At 40.9% G+C, this 20,133-nt stretch overlaps 1 long non-coding RNA gene across 1 annotated transcript in view; it reads left to right on the forward strand.

Moving 5' to 3' along the window:
• Positions 1-20,133, forward strand: part of LOC118692210 (uncharacterized) — a 111,047-nt gene that overhangs the window by 41,987 nt on the left and 48,927 nt on the right. The window contains exons 4-9 of the long non-coding RNA XR_004981124.1: positions 1,781-1,872; positions 3,286-3,331; positions 9,003-9,077; positions 17,672-17,775; positions 18,162-18,234; positions 19,112-19,496. This is a non-coding gene — a long non-coding RNA (uncharacterized LOC118692210). The remainder of the gene's footprint in view (positions 1-1,780; positions 1,873-3,285; positions 3,332-9,002; positions 9,078-17,671; positions 17,776-18,161; positions 18,235-19,111; positions 19,497-20,133) is intronic.

Consider the following 20,133-nt stretch of genomic DNA (forward strand, 5'->3'; position numbering starts at 1 on the left):
TGCTCAATTGAAGAACTGCCATTTTGGAACTACAGAGGGAAAGTTGTATGATCAAAGCAAAACCAAAGCTTCAGGAACTGTAAAAACATTGTGAGTGGAGGAAATAATATTTCAACTACACAGCTGAATTTTAGCTGCATGATGATATAGAGACAATTAAAAGGAATGTAATGTTTAGGATAATGATTTATGAGACAATCAAACTGTAAGGAAGAAATCTATGGAAATAGTTGAGCACATCAGCCTAAAAATAATGCAGATGGAAAGGCAAAGACAGTGCACTTCAGTGCTCTGTGCTGTCAGCAGTGAGGGCTGGACTGGCCATGGAGCAAAACTATTAAAGAGCAGTTCAACAAGCTTAATAGATATGTCTAATTTAAAGCATTTCTTGGAGAGATGCATGATGAAATAAAACTGCGGGGGTTTTTTTGTTAAAATCTACTTTAACAAAGAAATGCTTTCCCAAAGCTCTGATACTTTTTAAAATTAAAAATACAAATCGTGGTTTGCATAATATGTGCTGGAGAATTACTGGTTTTGTTACAGTAATATGTTGCAATTATTATTTAAAACCTTATTTAATTTTTAGATTCAGGTGTAAATCAGTGTTACCATGCTGTAATTGAAAAATTGTGTTCACCTTTTTTTCCTGAAGGTATCTTGAAGGGCATCAATTAAAAAGGCAATTTACTTTAAAAATACTTTCACATGAACTACTGATGCAAATTTTATGTTTAGTTACGTAAATCCGTAGGAAAGCCTTAAAAAGTTACCTTTTGTTTAATCTTTTGTGGAGCCCCTGGTTCATGCTTGTCTGTTTAATAAAGGGTCAGATTTTATTTATGTGGTTAAGTAGAACATAAATGTAGACACTTCACACGATGTACCATGTAAATGTAAGCCTTTGTAGTTACAAGTTTTTTTGTAGCTGGAGAATTGTTTTAAAAGGCATGTAATTTATTAGCTATCAGTAGCTGCTTTATTGCCTTGCCGCGCTGCAGTAATAAATAAAAGAAAGTGAGCTGATTTTACAAATGGCACACAAGGTGCACATTTTGTGAAAAAAGTCTTTTTTTAAAGAATTGGCATTAAATCCTTTTTTGTGATGACAAAGAGGCTAAGAGTGCAAACTGTATTTTCTGTTTATCGAAAACAGAGTCTCTTTTTCTCGAGGGCATTTTTTCCTATGATCATCAAGGGATTTCAAAAGCAATAAAGTGTGGAATCATTGTTCGACTTGAACAGTATTAAAACTTAGGTTTTAATTTCAGTGAAGTAATAAGATTTGAACCTGTCTCACATTACAGCACTGTAAGGCATTTAGCAATTGTATTTTAAAGGAGGTTTTTAAAATGCAGCTCACTTGAAAGCTAACTGTCTATCGAGTAATTAATAGTTTCTTTTCAGCACAGGCTGTTGTGAATCATACTAAGAAATCTTGGTTTTGTTAATAACAAATTAAGATAATTGTAAGGAAGTTATTTCCTAATTAGTTTAAACTTAAAATCTTTTTGCCCCTTTCTGAGATGGATTTTCAAATGAAGACAAAAAAAAAAGAAAGAAAATATTGAGGTTTTCAGCATGATTTTCACCCTAGCATTAAAAAAAAACTCTATGTTTACCTGTACATTTCAAGAAAATGTATTTCTTGGTTAGCAGCACGTCTGCTTGCCTTTAAGTATTTAATCAGTAAACATACTTTATTGCATTAATGCAATTTCTGTTTCAAAATTGCACGTTGCAGTTGCAGATAATTCTGCAGAGCTTCTCTCTTCTGTAGGGACACAGGGAACTCTGGGATACTGGAACTCCCTGTGCTCGCTTTGGCACGGATATTCTCCGGGTTCAGACTGAAAATACTCCTTCAGGTTGGTAAGTAAAATGTGGGCTGATAAGGGCATAGCCATACCCATGCCCTGCAGCTGGAAATGCACAGGTGTGATTTTGGGGAGGGGAGTTTGGGCACAGGTGCCTGTTCCAGCTGCCCTGGTGTTGGTGCGGGTGCTGAGAGCTATGGCCTTCCGTGGTGGTTCTGAGCAGCAACTGCCTCCATCAGCCATCAGGTTTGTTCCTGTATTTTAGTAGATGGCCTAGACTGTAAATATTAGAGGATCTAAAATAAATCAACATATTATCCTAAGGATACAAAACGTAAGAGCTATTTGTGGCTAGGAGCCCTTGACAGATAGTTTGGCTGAGGCAGATGATTGCCCGCCTCTTGGATCTGGCTCCCATTGCTGTGCCTGCAGGCAGTGTGGTGTTATAGTTGTATATTGATGTTAGGGTTACTACTGAGTGGCTAGCAATGACAGATGTCTATAATTAGAGGCAATGCTGCCAGTATTTCAGAGGAGCCGGCCTATGTTGAACCATTATCTTATTTCTGGCTTGCCAAAGAGGGTTGTTCAAATTGCTGGTATTAGCTGTGGTGGCTGTAACACCTCTCCTTATGCCCTGGGATAAATGTGCAAAAGCACTGTCATGTACAACCCTGGTGCAAAACCTCTTCAGAAGAAGTGATCCTGCTAAATTTCATGTGCTTAAGGCTTGATTTGGAGATGCAGAACACCTGCAGTGCTGTTATTCAGTACAATGCAATAGGTTTGGATATAGGGATTTTAGAGCTATAGTAAGTAGCTCTGATTTTTATTCCGTACTTTTAAGTGTCAAAGTGATGTAGATTCTTGAGTGTTGGTGTTTATTGCACATAAGTGTGCTGAGTGGGCCACTCATTTAGATACAATTCAGCATCTGAATAAAATTTAGCTGCACACTTGTAATAGTTATGTAGGGACAAGTCAGAGTGTGGATTACTGCTATTTGATTACCTGTATTTCTGGATCTTTTGGAGTGTTCTGACTGACACAAATATAATCTTGTAACTGCACGGTAGTGCTTCATTTCAATCACGAAGGATTCTAAAACAGCATTTTGGCTTATTGTTAAGCAAATCCTTGACTGCATACATGGCTTGAATTTCTGCAGTTCACTGTATAGCTCTGATGGAAAGTGCAGCCCAACACTGTGCTTCAAAAGCTAAAAATCTTCTGGAAGGTGTTCAAAAAGTAACAGCTGTTAATAGTATTTCCGTTTTCACTATAATATCTGTTCTTTAAGCCCTGAAGGGGAACACAAGAGACAGTGAAATTAAAACTCTCTAACAGTGCTTAACAAAAATGAAAGTCTAAACAAGACTATTTAAGCTAAGCATCCTTTTAACTAATGGCTAACTGAAAACCTAGCAGATAAACCCATTTCTTTTTTCTTCTTCTTTGTTTTTTACAGAGAATGCTTCTCAGGCTGCATCAGTAATAAGAGCAGTCCATTCATGGTAGGTCTCCTGTATAAGTTCAGCAGAATTGTACCTCTTTCAAGATTTTCAGAAAACATGGATTAAGAAAAGGAGAAATAAATAAATAAGTAAATAAAAGCTGAGAGATAGTAATTGAAATAGAGATCAATTTCCATGTAAGAGAGAGTTTATTGCTGGCACCGTATAGGCATTTTATAGATCAGGAAGCAGGGAGTTAATCACTCTGGCACCCTAGACTCCTCTGAATCCTCCAGCTTATGGGGAAGAACTGGGGAACAGGGCCTGGAAAACAGCCTTTGTGGGAAATGTTAATACCTCTTGCTGTCAGAGCTTGTGGTGGCAGAGTATTTCAACAGACTAGGAGGGAAATAACATCCATAGCAATGAGCCACACAGTGTGTTTACCCTTTCACCTAAAACAGAACACTTGGTTATAATAACAATCTCCTCGTTTTTAAATGTTAGGTTGTAGTAGGTCTCTTTCAGTTGAGGATAACTTAATGCAGTATTTTAGGCTAGGTTTGGAGGTAAGACAGTAAATCATCTATATCACTTATGTCATTGGTGTGGGTGCTCTGGTTATTACGAACACAGGCAGCAGTGGGTGGGAGAGAAGCCTACGTAGAAAGCAGCTGAAAGTCCACTTGAGTCTTCAGAGATCCTGTCTGAATTAACTGAGGCATTTCCTTATGGCCTGTTTGGAGAGTTTCTTCATTTAGAGAGTTTAATCCAGTAAAAACTCATTCTCTTGTTTAGGCTCTGAGCTAAGAGTATTTTGAGATGTTAGCTTTTTAAGACAGCTGGTCAGGAGTGGAAGTGACCAAGGTTTTCATCTGCTAAGAAGAGGAGATAAAAGCCAGGGCTTTTGAAGCCCTCAGTTTGATCAGGAGATAAAGATGAATGATCTGGCACCCTGATAGTCCAATTAGGGGATTCAGTTCCCATTTCCTGAAGCTGGCTGCAGAATGTAGAGCTGCATTTCTGCTGTGTTATACTGGAGATTTTAAGTGCTGAAAATTCAAATACCTGAGTGTGATTTTAAAAATAGGGGAAATTACAAAGTGTGTTTTGGCACTCAATACCAAGAATGCCACTTGCAGTTAGTGTGGAGGTTTGGTGGGTGCTGGAGGCATGTTGGTCAGGGAGGTGGGGGGTAGAACCCCATAGTAGTTGCCCCTGCTTTGTTTGGATTCCCAAAAACACCACGGGGACAGACAGGCTCCCCTCCATGTGCCCCGTGTGCTTCAGCTCTGCCAGGCTGGGGTAAACGTGGTGCAGGTCTGCTTCTGCCCTCACTGCTCATGACAAAATGCTTTAATGTTGCTGTGATAGTTCTCTGCAGCGAGGCCTGGAGGGCATCAAGGAAGTGATAATATCTGCAGCATTTACGCTGTGCCTACGGGTAATAACTTTACTGTAATTTTCTGAAGATTCATTATCCAAAATCTTAATTCATTATAATAGCCCTTATGAAAACTGTAGAAACTAACATTTTCTTGTGCTTTCTTATTTGCACAGTGTGAGAGATTCATTGCTCTGTTTTAATTTGTTTCATGGGGTGTGTTTGAGTACATTCCATACAGTGCTTTTATTGAATTTCTGTGACTGTCATTACTGAGCCATACAACCTTTAGGAACTCATATTCTGAGCTTCCCAGTTCTGTAATCTGCTTCACATTTAAGAATTGATATAATTAGCTTCTTCAGAGTTATAATGTTAGAGCGAAAAAGAGAAGACTTCCAAAAGCAAAGCAAAGTTAAACATATCCAAGGCCAAAGAGTAGGGAAGAGAAGGAAATAAAGTTTTGGTGTCATTACTGAATTATTTCTGTTTTCTTGGTCTGTATTTACATGCAAGTATTTTGCTTTATAAAACATTGCTTCCACAGTTTTATTTCTTGTCCTTTTGGGACAGTTCAAGGACCTGGGAAGTGTATGTTTATGTAACTTGGACAACTGATAGCCCAGAGAAGCTGTGTCTGCCCCTGGATCCCTGGAAGTGTCCCAGGCCAGGTTGGATAGGGCGTGGAGCTGCCTGGCAATGTGTCCCTGCCCATGGCATGCGTAAGACTGGATGGGCTTTAAAGTCCCTTCCAAACCTAATTTTTCTGTGATTCTATAAAATTTCCTGGATAATTAAAAAATTCCCTGGCACCAGAGCTTGTGAATCTGCTGTCTTCCTTTAGGGTCCTGATGCCACCAAGGTGGTTATAAGGGTACAAACAGAAAAAAGAAGGATCCCTTGATCCTTTGCTTTCACACTTGGTTCAGTATGTTTGAAATTGTGGCTGATCAGTATTGAAGGTGTTTCACTGGTCTGTTCTTTCTCTTGGCTGCCGTGGCCAGTGCTGTCACCTCTGAGCACAGCAGTGCCACTGGGGGTTGAGGGCAGTGGTGCCACCAGCTCCAGCTTGAATCAAAGGCCCTGGCTGGGTTCCTGGACCTGTGGAGCTCCTGAAACATCGCAGCCTACCACTGCCACTTGTGAGGATGTTTCCCTCAGGGTCACAGGTGTGTAAGGTGAGCTGGGGATGGTATTCTCCTGTCAGCTGACGTTGTTGGCCATACATGTTTTAGTCACACAGCTTTGGACTGACATGGAATTCTCTTCTGGAGTTGTAAATCTTGCAGTTATAAGGATCTGGGACTCATTGTGTCACTGTTTTCCAGGAGTCTAGAACCAAGGTTTTCCTACTGGAACTTGATTCCCTGCTCCTTGCTGGCAGCACCTGAGGGCAGTAGGAGCGTCAGCCTTGGGCTCCTTGCTGAAGCAGGGCAGGGAGGGGTGAAGGGAGAGCCCCGGGGAGCGTGGCTCTGTTGCCCTTACCCCCGGGGCGCCCTGTAGGACCTAAGCAGAAGATGAGATCACCTCCACAGCTTTTTACGACCCTTTTCAGCAGGATTTCTCTCCACCTTTTGAATATGTAGCACAGCCTTTGTTGTTGAAGTGTGTTTTATTATTGTACGACCAAAATGCTTTATCATTAATTTTTCATAGTGTTTAGAAGTCCAGGGGCATTGCATTGCTGTGGTGGGAGGCGATTACTTTTCTATTTTTGTATGCTAATAGCATGTGCGGGTTTTGAAAATGATTTTGAAGAATGTTTTTTAAAAATCATATTTATTTTAGCTTACAATTTGCTATAGATTGAGTAGTTTTTATTGTGAGGGCTATATTCATGCTGACTTGGAATGACCCTGTCACACGTGAAAACAAATCAGATTGTTGCTGTTAATGAGCTTTTCAATTTACTATTCAGTGGATCAGATAAGTGGATTTAAGAGGTAATGATCCTGCTTAGCACTCAGGCTTGTCTGTCAGATCCTAGTAGTGTGGGAAATCCCCAGGGACAAAAGCGTTGACACAGTTCTTGATGGGATAATGGGAATCAAAGCTAATGGATGATAAAAGGAGTAGTAAGAGTTACAAGGATAATTGTGGATTAAAGCACTGCTCTTTGTCAACACTGACTGCTGGTTTAGTATTTTATTTGTTAAACTCTGATGTGGGGAGAGCCTAGTTTGACAGCAGAGCACAATGAGCTGGGCTGGCTCCCGGAGCACGAAGAAAGGCTCAGAACACACAGGGGTAGCTGCTGATGCCTCTGCATTCCTTGCTACTGTTTTTTTTCTTGTCATGACACCAAACGCAATAATTCTGAAACACTGCAAAAATTGCAGCTGCTGTAGCATTTCAGCAGTGCGTTGTTTAGGGAGTGGATTTTTTTTTACTTGGAAGGTATTATTTTTATATTTCAATATATTATTTTTGCTATGCCTAATTACTGTAAGCAGTAACTTTACACTTACAGTGTGAACATATTATTTTGCAAGATTTAAAGATTGTATTATATAGTATTATTTTTTTCATCTTTTTGATTGTCCTTTGGTTTTGCCACCAAAAACTACATTCATACAATTATAAAAGGATAAATTGGCTTACAAATTAAGTTACCCTTGATTTTGGTGTGATTACTGGTTAGAGCTGCAAGTTTACATACTCCTGACTTTAGTAAGCTGGAATTTAAAGTCTTTGGGATGTGAAAATCCAATTGTTGATATTATTGTTTTCATTGTTCTTATTAACTGTGTCAGAGGTGGAGCATTGGTAATTTGGTTTTTAAAGCAAGTCCCAGGATTCCATCAGGGCAAAGGGAGGCTGGTGTGGGTGCGGTGGCACAGGTGCCGAGGCTGGGATGGGATGGGATGGGATGGGATGGGATGGGATGGGATGGGATGGGCTGGGCTGGGCTGGGCTGGGCTGTGGGAAGGGAGCGGGCGGCAGTAGATGGGGAAGGGAGCCGGCAGTAGATGGGGAAGGGAGCGGGCAGTAGGTGGGGAAGGGAGCCGGCAGTAGGTGGGGAAGGGAGCCGGCAGTAGGTGGGGAAGGGAGCCGGCAGTAGGTGGGGAAGGGAGCCGGCAGTAGATGGGGAAGGGAGCCGGCAGTAGATGGGGAAGGGAGCCAGTAGATGGGGAAGGGAGCGGCAGTAGATGGGGAAGGGAGCGGCAGTAGATGGGGAAGGGAGCCGGCAGTAGTAGATGGGGAAAGGGAGCCGGCAGTAGGTGGGGAAGGGAGCCGGCAGTAGATGGGGAAGGGAGCCGGCAGTAGATGGGGAAGGGAGCCGGCAGTAGATGGATGGGGAAGGGAGCCGGCAGTAGATGGATGGGGAAGGGAGCCGGCAGTAGATGGCACCAGGCGCTCACCGCTGGGAGCTGCGCTGGGGCTCTCCCCGCACCTCTGCTGCATTCCGGGATCCATCAGCAGGCAGATGCCAGGCAGCCCGGGGTGTCCCCAAGGGGACAGTGTCCCTAAGGGCTTGAGTGGCTGCAGTGACACCCCTGAGTGCTGGCCCTGCGTTCTACCCACGAAGCGCAGCTGGCGAGTGTGGGGAGGGGCTGGCACAGGCTCGGGCAGCAGCTTTGCACTATTGTCACCTTTCTGTCTCTGAAGTTGATTTAACCCTACAAAATGTTTTTATCTGAACTAAATGTTAGGATACTAAAACCCCCGGAGAACTTTATGAAGATTACACAGTAAGGAAGAAATAGAATTGCTGTGTCCTGTGCATTTGCAGCTGCATGTTACCCACAGCTGGATCTGGCAGGCAGGGTGCTGGGACACCGACCCTGAAATGGGTGTCCCGGACTGCAAATCAAGGGACACATACACTGCTGCAAGCTATTGGGCTGCCTAAGCCTTTGTTCTCCTTTCAAGGACACAAAACAATGTCTGAAGAGTACCAGATTTACCAGATATTATCACCAGCAGTGCAAGAATTTGTAAGCTTAAAGACCGCATTGAATGACATCCCACTGAGGACAGATTGACAAAAAATGTTTTCTCCACCCCTTCCTAATTTTCTGTAATAAACCAGGGTTTTGAATGGAGACTATATTGTTCTAAGAACAACAAAGTGAGGTTAATGTGAAAATTTGCACTCCTTTGTGAGAAGAAATGTTTGTAAGAGCCAGTAAAAGCCTCAGTCCCCACATCACAGGACACCACAAGAGAGTAGATAAGCCATCTCCTACGAGTGCTGCAGCCTGCAAGGTCGTAGGTTGGATGTATAGGCACTTATGCCTGTGCTTTCCTCCTGCAGAGTCAAATTGGGGAAGGTTTTAGAGTAACTGAAAATGTTGAAGGTAGTTAGTATCTATAGTATGTTACTGTTGAAATGTTAATTTCCAGGTGTATGCCAGGATGTCTGAAGTCTTGGGAATAAAAGGTGACAACCATGTTCTGGAAGCATTTATGACCAAAAATGTAAGTTTGTGCTTGGGTTCTATTGTGTATGTTGTTTGTTTTGTCTTTAACATGCTGTCAAGTTTGCTCTTTGCTAGAAAAATGTTTTCTGTGAATTTGAACTATTTGAAATAAGGGACAACCATTTTTTGAAGGATCCATGTCTTATTTTCTGAAGGTACTGCAAGCCTCTAAGTGAACAGTTGCAGCTCAGTATTTCCACCATAGTGCCTGTGTCCCCTCTCAAAATGGCTTATGGGGGGTAGAGCTGAGATGTCCCAGCCTCTTGTTCAATGACAAACTGGCACAAACAGCCCGCATCCCTCCCTTCTCTTTCCTGCACCCTGTGTGGAATTGCCTGTAAAGTTTTGTGGCATTTCAAAGTGGGGAACTGACCGAAGCAAACTAATCTTCCGTTGTTTGGGAAAGTTTTCTTGGATTGATTTTTGTTCAAGATCTGGCAAATTTTGCTATCTTAAAAATGCAGGTTCAGAGAGGAGGATCCTCAGGCCTCACACTGAAGGAGACAAGAGGCATTATCATCACCTGTCTTCACATCTCTGGCATTTGCAGAATAACATAGTGTGTTATTTTGGCAGAGAAGTGCTGCAGTACTCTCTCTTAAGAATATTCCTGGACAATTACTCTGGAGAACATACTATTTCTCATGCCTCTGCTACAGCAGCTTTCCTTGGCTGCCAAAAAAATTACCAGGATTTTGGTTTTTATTATGTATGGCCTTCATGATATTTACTAGTTTCTCCTGACACAAAAAGAGTTTCATCTAAAATAATTTTTTCTCTTGAAGCGAAACAAAATGATCCCTCTGAAAAACTGTGAATATACACAAAAAAATCTGGGAGTCCCCCAGGAGACAACGTGGCCCATGTGTGCCTGGAGAAAGAGAAACAAGTGTCTGACCTCTTCATTTTGCAGTGAGGGAGATGCTGCATCTGGTCATTTGCTTCCTGTCCTCTCAATCTGACTTACAGGACCTTTGAACACTCCCAGGAAACCTTGGCCTGCTGGACACAGCTCTCTGCTGGTGTCACCAGGCTGGCTGTGACCTGCTGGGACAGTACTGGTCAGGACTTGTAGTAATTAAAACAAGGTCATTTTCTGATACAACTTAAATATCTGTGGAACACAAGGCATAAACACTTTACTTCCTCAAACTGGAAGCCGAGTGTTGTATCTTGCCTTAGGATAACAACAGTACCCATCCAGCCCTGATATTTATCTGGAGCAGTCTTTGAAGACAGGTCAGTGGAGGGTGATGGATGGAAAAAGGCTGATGATGTTACTGTGGAGTTTTGGGAGGCAGCCCATGCCATGGAGCCTGATGGCTGGGCTGTGTTTGGTTGTTTCAAACTGCAGTGAACCTTGAACAGCTGAGGAAAAAGGAGGCAGAGGGCTCTTTTCTGGATACCATCAGTTTGCCTCTCTTGCTACTCATTGCTACCGTTGAGGGGAATTCTCTGTTATGTTTGCCACTTGGAGGAATGGCATCCTTTAACAAGTTGTATGAGCAGCCCTACATGTGTTTTGATAGGATAGGGTTGTGTTTGCACAATTACTGTAAATTAAGTTTTAAAAATTTAGTTTCTTCATGTTAAATAGTTTAGTGTTAATGGGTTTTAGTGTTACATGGAAGATTTTAAAAGAAAACAAGGTACATAAAAAGCAAAAATCAGTGGCGCTTTTTAGATTACACATTGTAGTTTTATTTCTCTTTCCTTGTGGCCTACTGTGTTTTCATAAAGCTCTGAGTTGTTAATTGATTAGATTGAAGATCGTATTTAACAGAATAGATGCTACCACCTGACATGGACACTTCACTGAGTGGCTGTAAGAAGCAGCTGTGAATCCTAGATAAACATTGCTGTTTGTGGCAATGAGGGTCTTCTTCCCAGTGGTAGCATGCCAGGTGAAAATTCTGGGTGTGAAATCAGCATATTGATCTATATAATCCAAACCCAACGGTCTGATGGGGCAATCCAGTCTGGCAGCATTCCTGGTGCTCTGTTACTGGGAATATTCTTAGCACATTTGTAGCAGCAGCAGGCAGAATCCCTGACTGGGAGCCCATTCACCTGTTCCTCCAGTGGATGGAGTGAGTGTTTTAACCACAGGTATTTTAGAAAGCCACTCGTCTACTCTTCTGTCTTACCCCACAGATCCAGTTTTTCTTTCAGTAGGTGCCCACCTGCCTTGGTTCTTCCCTGCAGAGGTAAGAAAATGCTGGGACTGGAGGAGTTTTAGTTCCACCTGCTGCTTGAGCCTGGGCTGGAAGTGTCTTTTCATTATTTTGGCTGCAATCACCTTTCCTTTTCTTCCCTTACCCTTTGAGAGCCTCTTCTGGGGTTTTTTCGGTTATTATCAAAATCACATGGAAATGATTTTTCATGAGGTGGATTTACAAAATATTTTCTCAAGTATTTCGTATTTCTGGTCATGATAAAATAAGTGAAACATGAATAAGAGGTGCATGTCCAAACATTGATGTGGGATGTCACTGTGGTGAATGCACATATGTGTCAATAGAGGGATTTTCCATGTTACAACTTTTCAGTGTGGATCTCTGAGTATTTTTTGGAACACTTACACTGAAATGGCTCCTTGAATCACAGCAAACAAAAATTCAGTACTTTTACTCATGATAGAACGTGCAGTTTTTAACTATTCACCTTTGTCCAGCTCTAATGAAAAGTATATATCCCATTGCTGTCTGAGCCACCGAGAGCTTTCAGGGTAAGTGATGATAATCTGTCAGAAATAATTAAAACCTGACTGTACAGAGCTTTCTTGCCTCTGTGTTTTTACTGAAATTTCAGCACCACATAAAGAACAGATTTTCAGTGTCTTTTCAAGGGTTTTGGAAGCCCATTTTTCTTTGCTCTGTAATGGGAATTGGATAGCACATCCTTAAGCAACTTTGAAAGTTTTTGTTTAAAATGTAGGTTTTTTCCATCTTTTCTGTAATGCATTACACTTCTGTAATGCAACTACAGTTAAGGATATTACAACTTGTTAATTACAACCTTAACTTGTGATCAAGACTGTTCATGAATTTACATTCCCAATTTATGTAATTCTTAGATAAGCTTAAAAGGTTTTCACTCTTTCCTTTAATTATTTAACAGGCAAACAAAACCCCAAAACAGCCACCTCAGCCAAATTTGGTGCTTTATGGCAGTCATCACCTCTTCTGGCTGGTAGCAGCTTAAGTCTTGCAACTGCTTCTTTGGCATATTCCCAGCTCCCCTGTGCATGGGAGGTTAGGCAACCCATGTGTGAGCAGAAATTCTTGTGTTCCTGGAATTCCTCTGCACTGTGATGGTGAACCTGCCATTACCTTTCAGAAAAGAGGTTCAGGGCCTCCTGGAAAGAGAATGGTTCATCTGAAACTTCATGGTTATCTCCTTTGACTCTGTAACTTTTAGTTCATCTTTTGAATCACTAAATCCCTTGAGTTACAAAGATAGAGGGACCATGGCCCCTGGATTTAAGAGCTATCTTGCCATGATTTCTCTGAGATCTGTAAATTTTTCTGCTCTTTTATTCCTTGCTTCTCTTCCTTGCATACTGGAAACTGCTTTTTGTATTATGAGATTGAGCTCTAGATCTTTAGAAGTTTTCTCAGATACTTATATAAAGTTTTGCGAATGTTTCTTAAAAAACTGTATTTTATGTGTGTTTCATCTTACCTGATACTGGCAAGGCCAAAACAGAAATGGGAATTTCTATGATTGCCTCTGTTCACTCAAGAGTACTCTCCAGCTTTTATAGTATTGCTCCATCTTTCAGCATCCAAATATAACCCTGAACCAAAAGAACAGATGCAGACAAAAGTACTCTGAATGTTGGATGAAGAGACTTCCTTCCTTTAATTTTCTCTTCAAGCTGTCACCATGGCTTCTTGTTTTTCTTTAAATGTCTTGTAACTGAAGGATAAAGACTCTGCTCTTTTGCAAAATAGCCTTTTTATGGTTTTGATATTGGTGTCAAATCTGGGTAGTTCAAAATCCTTTCTATTGCTTTGTATGGTATATACTTGTTAAGGATTTAGTGCAACTATAAACATCTCCAGAACTCTCCATAGCAGGGATAAACTGTGAATTATGGACTTGTTTGAAGGGGCTATTTCTTTAAGGCAATCTGAACCCATATAGCTCTTCATAGAGATTTTATAAAGTAAATCAATGTCTGTCTGTAAATTTAAATTGAGGAATTGCTTTGGTAATTGCATTGTTATGTGTCTTTTCCTGAGCAAATAATACTAAACATTTAGATGCTTTAAACTCTGTTGAGCGTAAAACTTCCTGAAAAAAATAGTTTATGTGTTGTATACATTCCCTAGCCTGTGACTATGTAAAATCAATAATCAGTGCTGATTTTAAGGCATTTTCCATCTCTTCTACAGGTTCTCTTCTCTCAAAACTGAAATCCTACTGCATCACAGTACAAATAGCTGGTGCTGATGATATCTCTTACTTCACAGTCTGTCATCAATGGATGTCACAGCTGAAAGTAAAAATCATTGTGCACATTCCACAGCCAGGGAAACTGAGCAGACAAACCTGGGCTGACTCATTTCCCTGACACCTTGGGGCACACCTGGCTCCTGGGGCAGCGGGCGCAGCACCACCCTGGCAGAGTCAAAGGGTGTTTGGACAATGCTCTCAGTCACGTGATGTGACTTTTGGGGCTGTTCTGTCCAGGGCTGGGAGTTGGACTCAGTGATCCCCGTGGTCCCTTCCAACTCAGCTGATTCTGTGATTCTGTGGGTTTGATGTCATGGTCAGGAATAGGTGCCAGGGCTCCCAAGCCAGGCAATCATGGGGCCCTTTTGTTTGAGCAGGCTTGTATCCAAATGCAGGGTGTTAGAGAATGGACCAAGCTCTGCTCACTGGTGCCAAAAACAGGACAAGAGGCAATAGGCACAAACGGATTCCCAGAAGTTCCACCTGCCCAGGAGGCGGAACTTTGATGTGCAGTGCCAGCCCTGAGCAGATGGTGCAGAGGCTGTGCAGTGTCCCTGCCTGGGGCCATGGCAGAGCTGTGAGCACACCCTGCTGTGCCCTGAGCTCTGGGATGGCCCTGCTGGAGCAGGGAGGTGACACCAGGTGAGCCCTGGGGTCCCTCAGCCTGACCCACTCTGGATTCTGTACCCTCACTAGAAAAATTACATTCCTACACTTCACTGGCAGCAGTTTCCCACTTCCATCCGAAGGCCAAGGCCACCTCTTTCCCTCCTGCTGGGTGGAGCAGGTGAGCACAGGAGGTTCCCTCCCAGCTCCCGGGGGTCTGCAGCTGTGCAGGGTTCTGCCGCTGCCCCACCTCTCACCCTGAACCTGCAGAAGGCAGCAGGGCTGCAGGGTTCCACCAAAAGGCTCTTGACATGCCTTGTCATTCCTGGTTTGGGGTTCCTCAGTGTGTCACCGATGAAACAGCTGTGACTTTTCATGTGCATTTTCATCTCCGTTCAGGTATTTTTTGCTAACTTGCTCTCTGTTGGAACCTTTTGTAGCTTATTCTAATTAATATTCACTTACCATAAGTTGCAGAAGAATGTTTGTTCCTGGAGTGTTCAGTCAGTCGAGCAAGAAGATAAAAAAAAAAACAAACCCTGGTAGCAGTGTTTGATATGACACAATATTTAAAGGTGTATGACAGATAATAAACCACCAGGGCTCACAAAAGCAACTTTTCAGTAATTTTCTAGAGGGGGTTGTTACACAAACAGAGGGGAAGGCACCTGGAATATGACAATTGGTATCATTTTATTTCTCCATAGAACTCTAATACTGTAGGAATAATTTTAATATATTTCCTTGAGTTGAAAGATGAGTGCAGGTTTTCACATTCCATGAGTGAATTTTGTTTAATGAAAACCAAACAAGGTGTAGTTCTATATGCTGACTTGAAATACCATTAAGCAGCTAACTTGATATTTTAAATATGCATGTGTTTGTTTTCTTATGGCATCACAGAAATTAGACTGGAAAGGACTTGAAACATTGCTAAGGAATTCAACATAACCAGAATGAGAGACATATTTCATTAACAAGATTTATGAAGGAACTAATGAACTCTCTCCTCCTTTCTACTGTATACTTGCTGCTTCTGTAGGATTCAGAACTCTTTCAGAATCCCCATGAAATGTAGCACAGGGCCCCTAACTGCGAGTGCTTGCCTCGTTATTCCTGTGTTTCCTGACAGAATCACCTCACATTGCTGCTAAAGCCAGCAAGCATTCAGCATTTCCTGTTGTCTGCTGGAGGCTTGAAAAGGAATGTATTCTCACAGAAGTCGGGTCAAGATACACTGTTGGTGTGAATAATCCTTTCCAAGGCTGAAAAGTCAGGATAGCTTTCAGATTGCTCACATTATATTAGCAATAAATGAGTTTCTGCTCATGAAATATATGTAATAATATCAGGACCTAGAAAGGATGAGAAAGGAGATATTTAATAGTCTAAGTTCTCTTGAAGATTGGCATTGTGATGAACCTCTAGGGTTTTTCTTTGCAGAAACTGGAAAACTGTCGTGAGAGTGGTTTCAGACCCCGCTGTGTGCTCAGGCTGTCCAGCAGCACTGTCCTCTTCTTTTAAACGAATAAACTTTATCAGCAGTGTAAAGTGTTGAAAGACCAACAAAAAGAGAGAGCAGCTGAAGAAACGAATACCCCAAATGAGTTCCATTAGAATGATTCCAGGAGGAACTCTGAGAATGGTTGCTCTGCTGCTTGGAGGGGTGGGGTTGTGCCCAGGCATCTTCAATGCTGCTTCACTTCACCCTGAGCTTGTATTAGTTAAGTTTAAAATTGTGTTCCCTGGCAAACCATAAAAGATTTCAGAAGTATTAGACACCCACTTTTGTGCTGGAATTTAATATGCAACTTTTTATTGGAAAATAATCGTCCTTGTCTGGCGAAATCCACCATGCAATATTTCTGTTAGTAGGCATAATGCAATAAAGACAGGGAGGGCTATTTATCACTACAAATTTTGAGGATTTCAGGATTCTTTTTATTATTTTAATATATTTCTTTGGTATTAAATCAGAAAAATGATAAATTACACCTGTCGAGGCTGTTTTTCCTTTTTCCCAGAAAATGATGTACAACCTAATTTCACTGGTCATTTTGGCTTTTAAAGATATGTATTTTTTCCTATTAAAAACTCTACCAATAGGGTTTTTTTTAATAATAATACTGAAGTACTTTTTATTTCAAACATATGAAGTAGTTTATAACTACTTCCTGGCATTGCAAACTTTGGCCTTTTCACATTATATTTGGGGTTTTTTTAAAGGCTTTAAGTATACATTACTTTGAAAGAAATAGTGTATTGTTAAGATGCTAGATCCAGTGGATCAATTTTCAGTATTTGAAATAGATTAAATTGTGGCTCTTCTGAAAGGTTAAAGTAATAATTTATTTCATTTCAATACTTTCCTGTACACCAATCATCTCTTACACGGTCTCAGAAGTTGGTATTTTTCTTTTTTTATGTGTATTATAATCTTTTTCTAAAGGATAAAGTAGAATTAAAAGCAAACCATAATTTCAGCAACTTCACTACAGAAAAAAAAGAAGAAAAACCATAAGAAGGTATCAGCAAAGGCAACAAATGATTGGGGTTGATATCAGGGTTTCCATTACTTTCACAATTATCCCAGGTTTGCATATTTCAAAATATATTAGTCCAATTTGATTCCAAAGCTCAGTTATTTGAATTATAAATCATTATGTCCCTCCTAGCTGATCAGTTGTGAAATATCTTTGAATTCATTTACATAATGGAATATGTTAGTCATTCCTTTATGTTTGTGAAGCCGAGTGCTCTCTCATACATGTTTAGTCCTCTCTAATAATTAACTTTTCCACTCTATGTTTTTGTAGCAAAATAGCTGCAGTTTTATTATTATTGTGTATGGTAACTTGGGATGACATAGTTTTAGTCTCTCAAGTGTTCTCAGTCCCTGTGTTTGTTAGCCTCATGTTATTAAAGACTCCGCCCTATAACTGGGGGGGAACCAACTATGAAGCTTTGCAAAATAAAACCCTGTTGGATGTTATAGATTGACAGAGAAACAACCTTTAAAACTAAATTAGGAGGTTTTCCAATACCTGGCAGCTATAAAAACTATTCTTACAATGTTACTTGTTTCAAAATGAGTTTAATCTAATTAAAATTAAAAGGAAAATTGTTTATTCTTATAAAAGTTAGCAAAGTCTTTTGTCAGTGATGTGCAGGGATGGCACAGTGAAAGCACTCAGAAAAGCCAAGTGGCAGCAGTGAGTGTGCTGGGCATTTGTGGAGTGTCTGTGAGTTCAGGATGTTCTGGGACACAGTGCCAAAGACCTTGCTGAAGTCAAAAGTGATGATCCTCCATGGCCCTGTTTCAGCTTTGGTGAAGTGTTTGACATGGCTTAGTATGGATGGGATGTATTTTTATCTCTTGTAACTGAAACAAGTGAGATAAAAGTAATTGGGTTCATGTGTCTCTTTTGTGACTAGAATATATACCATGAAACATAATTGCTTTAATTAATGACAGATTACAGTCTTTAATGTCCTAAGGAATATCTCTATTGTATGTATTTCTAGATGAAATTCAGATTGGGTTTACCCAAAGTCCATCAGACCCTTTGCTACCAGCAGCACCTTTGGGATCCAGCAGAAAGCCCCTCTCGCTCTGGGGTTTGATGCAGGTGAGGATGCAGCTCACAGATTTGGGCAGACCCTTCAGTAGGTTAAGAAAGTCCTTGAGCACAGATTGTACTTTGAAGGCTCTGTAACTGAGCTGACCAGTGAGCAGCAGTAAGTTATTGAATGTATTTCCTTTGCTTTAAGAAAAATCGGGAAAGGCCTGTATTAGAGCAGAGCAGTTCAGGTTACAAAGCTGGATATTTGGGACTGAGGAAATGGCAGGGCTTGGATTGCCAGTGCAACTGTAAATATTGGCATTGTTACAGAGCAGTTTTAATTGCAGGATCACAATTACTTCTCTCAGAGGATATTTGATTTTTTCAGTTCAGAAGATGTGTCATCCTAGCTTCAAGAAAAGCTACTACTTACTATGATTTTTTCTTTCCAGGATGTTGTCTGAATTTGTCAGTCCCTGTGACTGCTCTTCTGGCATTTTCTGTCATTCGTACTGTTGCACTGGGGTGAGTGATCTGGTCTGGGCAGCATCCCCAAAGGTAAGGGGCTGGAATTAGGCCTGTGTTACAGATGGCTGTGTGAAGTGTGGAAACTGAGCTGTAAAGCTCACACTAACTCTGCACAACCAGTTTAACACACAAAAGACTGCTCCTAATTCCATTTGTCACTTGGCTTCCCAGAGTTTGCCCATGAAGAGAGAAGAGAGAGAAGCCCTATAGCCAAGAGCCCTTTAAAGAACATAAATTAAATTCCTACTCTGAATTAGTCTCAAGGGGAATGAACGTGGGAGAAGCCTGCTAGCCTCATTAGAGCCTAAAGATGAGTAGGTGAGGGCTGATCCTTGTGCAGATTGCCATTTCTAAAGAGTTGTCCCCAGTTAACTTGTTTGGGATCACAACAAAACAAAATCTTCCAGGATACCTTTCAGCTGTTGATCTCTTTCCCTTCTCACAGCATCTTGTGTCTCCTAAACTCACATATTCTGGAACAAGTGAGGCAATGTTACACATAATCCCAATACAGCCCAGGTTCATTTCCAGGGCAGCTTCATTCTTTATCCCAAATAGGTAGAGGCAGGAAAAACAGTATATGAAGGGAAAAGATTACCATTTAAATATCATAAACTACACATGTGAAAGCATCTATTTTAATATTGTAGTTTTAAATTTACCATTTTCTAACTGTTGAATCTGGATTTTCTTATGTGAATATTCTTGTAGGTCAGTGAACAAATGCTGCAGGTTAACAGAGGAAATATCAAAAGGAGGAAGGTGTGAAATGTGGACATGAACCAGTCTTAGATACAAGTCGTTTGAAATCAATGATTTGTGGTCCCTGTAGCTCAGTAAAAATGTGTCCTAGCTCAGGTTTTTGTTCCTGTAGGTTCCGTGAAGTTCCCACAATGTGAGATTTCTCCGTGAAAGCCTCAGAGCCTGACCCTTCTGAACACGTGCAAAGATGAGGCCTTTGCTGGTTTGTTCTGGTTTCTTTTCCTGTAGGTGAAGATGAGGATGAGTTTGAGAATTTCCTGCTCCTCCTCACAGTTTGATTTAAGGTTTGAATATCACTCAGATACTCAACAGTAGTTTTGAACAAGAAGAAGCAAAGGCAGGTTTATTTCTATTACAGGGGAAGAAACAATGTGTGTGAAGAGCTGAGAGTGGGGCAAGCATTCAGCAGCAGCTTGGCACCTCTGCACACCTGAGCATCTGCGTGTGGCTGTCTATTCCTGAATACATCTGTTTTATTAGGAATTCAGACATCAGAGGTACAAAGGCTGTGAATACTATCCTAGATAAACTTTGTACAAAGATTTTCAAAGGCATTGGGATTTCTCCCGTGTTTTGCAAATCGGGGGACCCCATTTAAGGCTCATTTATAATCAAAGAGACAGATTTTTCTTCAGCGATAGCTTATCTGTTCCATATTCCCCTTTTCCATGCAAGCATCCTCTTTGTGTATATTAACATATTTATTTGGGGGTATGAGGAGACATATAACACACTTGATAAAACACTGCTGGTTTAAAGTATTTTTTCCCAAACAAGAATTTATTATATAAATCAAGACTTTATTAAATGGCTGGGCATATATGTATAAATTGGAACGGGTCTTGAAGTATTGCACCCTTAAACTGAACAAAGTGATTAGGATAACTGATAGCTAAATAAGGTTTTTATGTGCCTGTGGGAGCCATATTAGGATTGATTTGACAAGGCAGTTCAGCTGTGGCAACAGTCATAATATCTAACACAACATTATGTTTTATTAGTAAAATCCTTAAGTGTAGCAAGCTGTTTGTGTCAAAACAACAGTATATTTTAGGGAAGAAAAAGACTTACTGGATACAAGGTGCATCATCAGGAATGATAATATATTGGAGCACTCTTGCATTAAAGAGATCT

Source organism: Molothrus ater, chromosome 15, assembly GCF_012460135.2.
Source record: "Molothrus ater isolate BHLD 08-10-18 breed brown headed cowbird chromosome 15, BPBGC_Mater_1.1, whole genome shotgun sequence".
Taxonomy (NCBI): Eukaryota; Metazoa; Chordata; class Aves; order Passeriformes; family Icteridae; genus Molothrus; species Molothrus ater.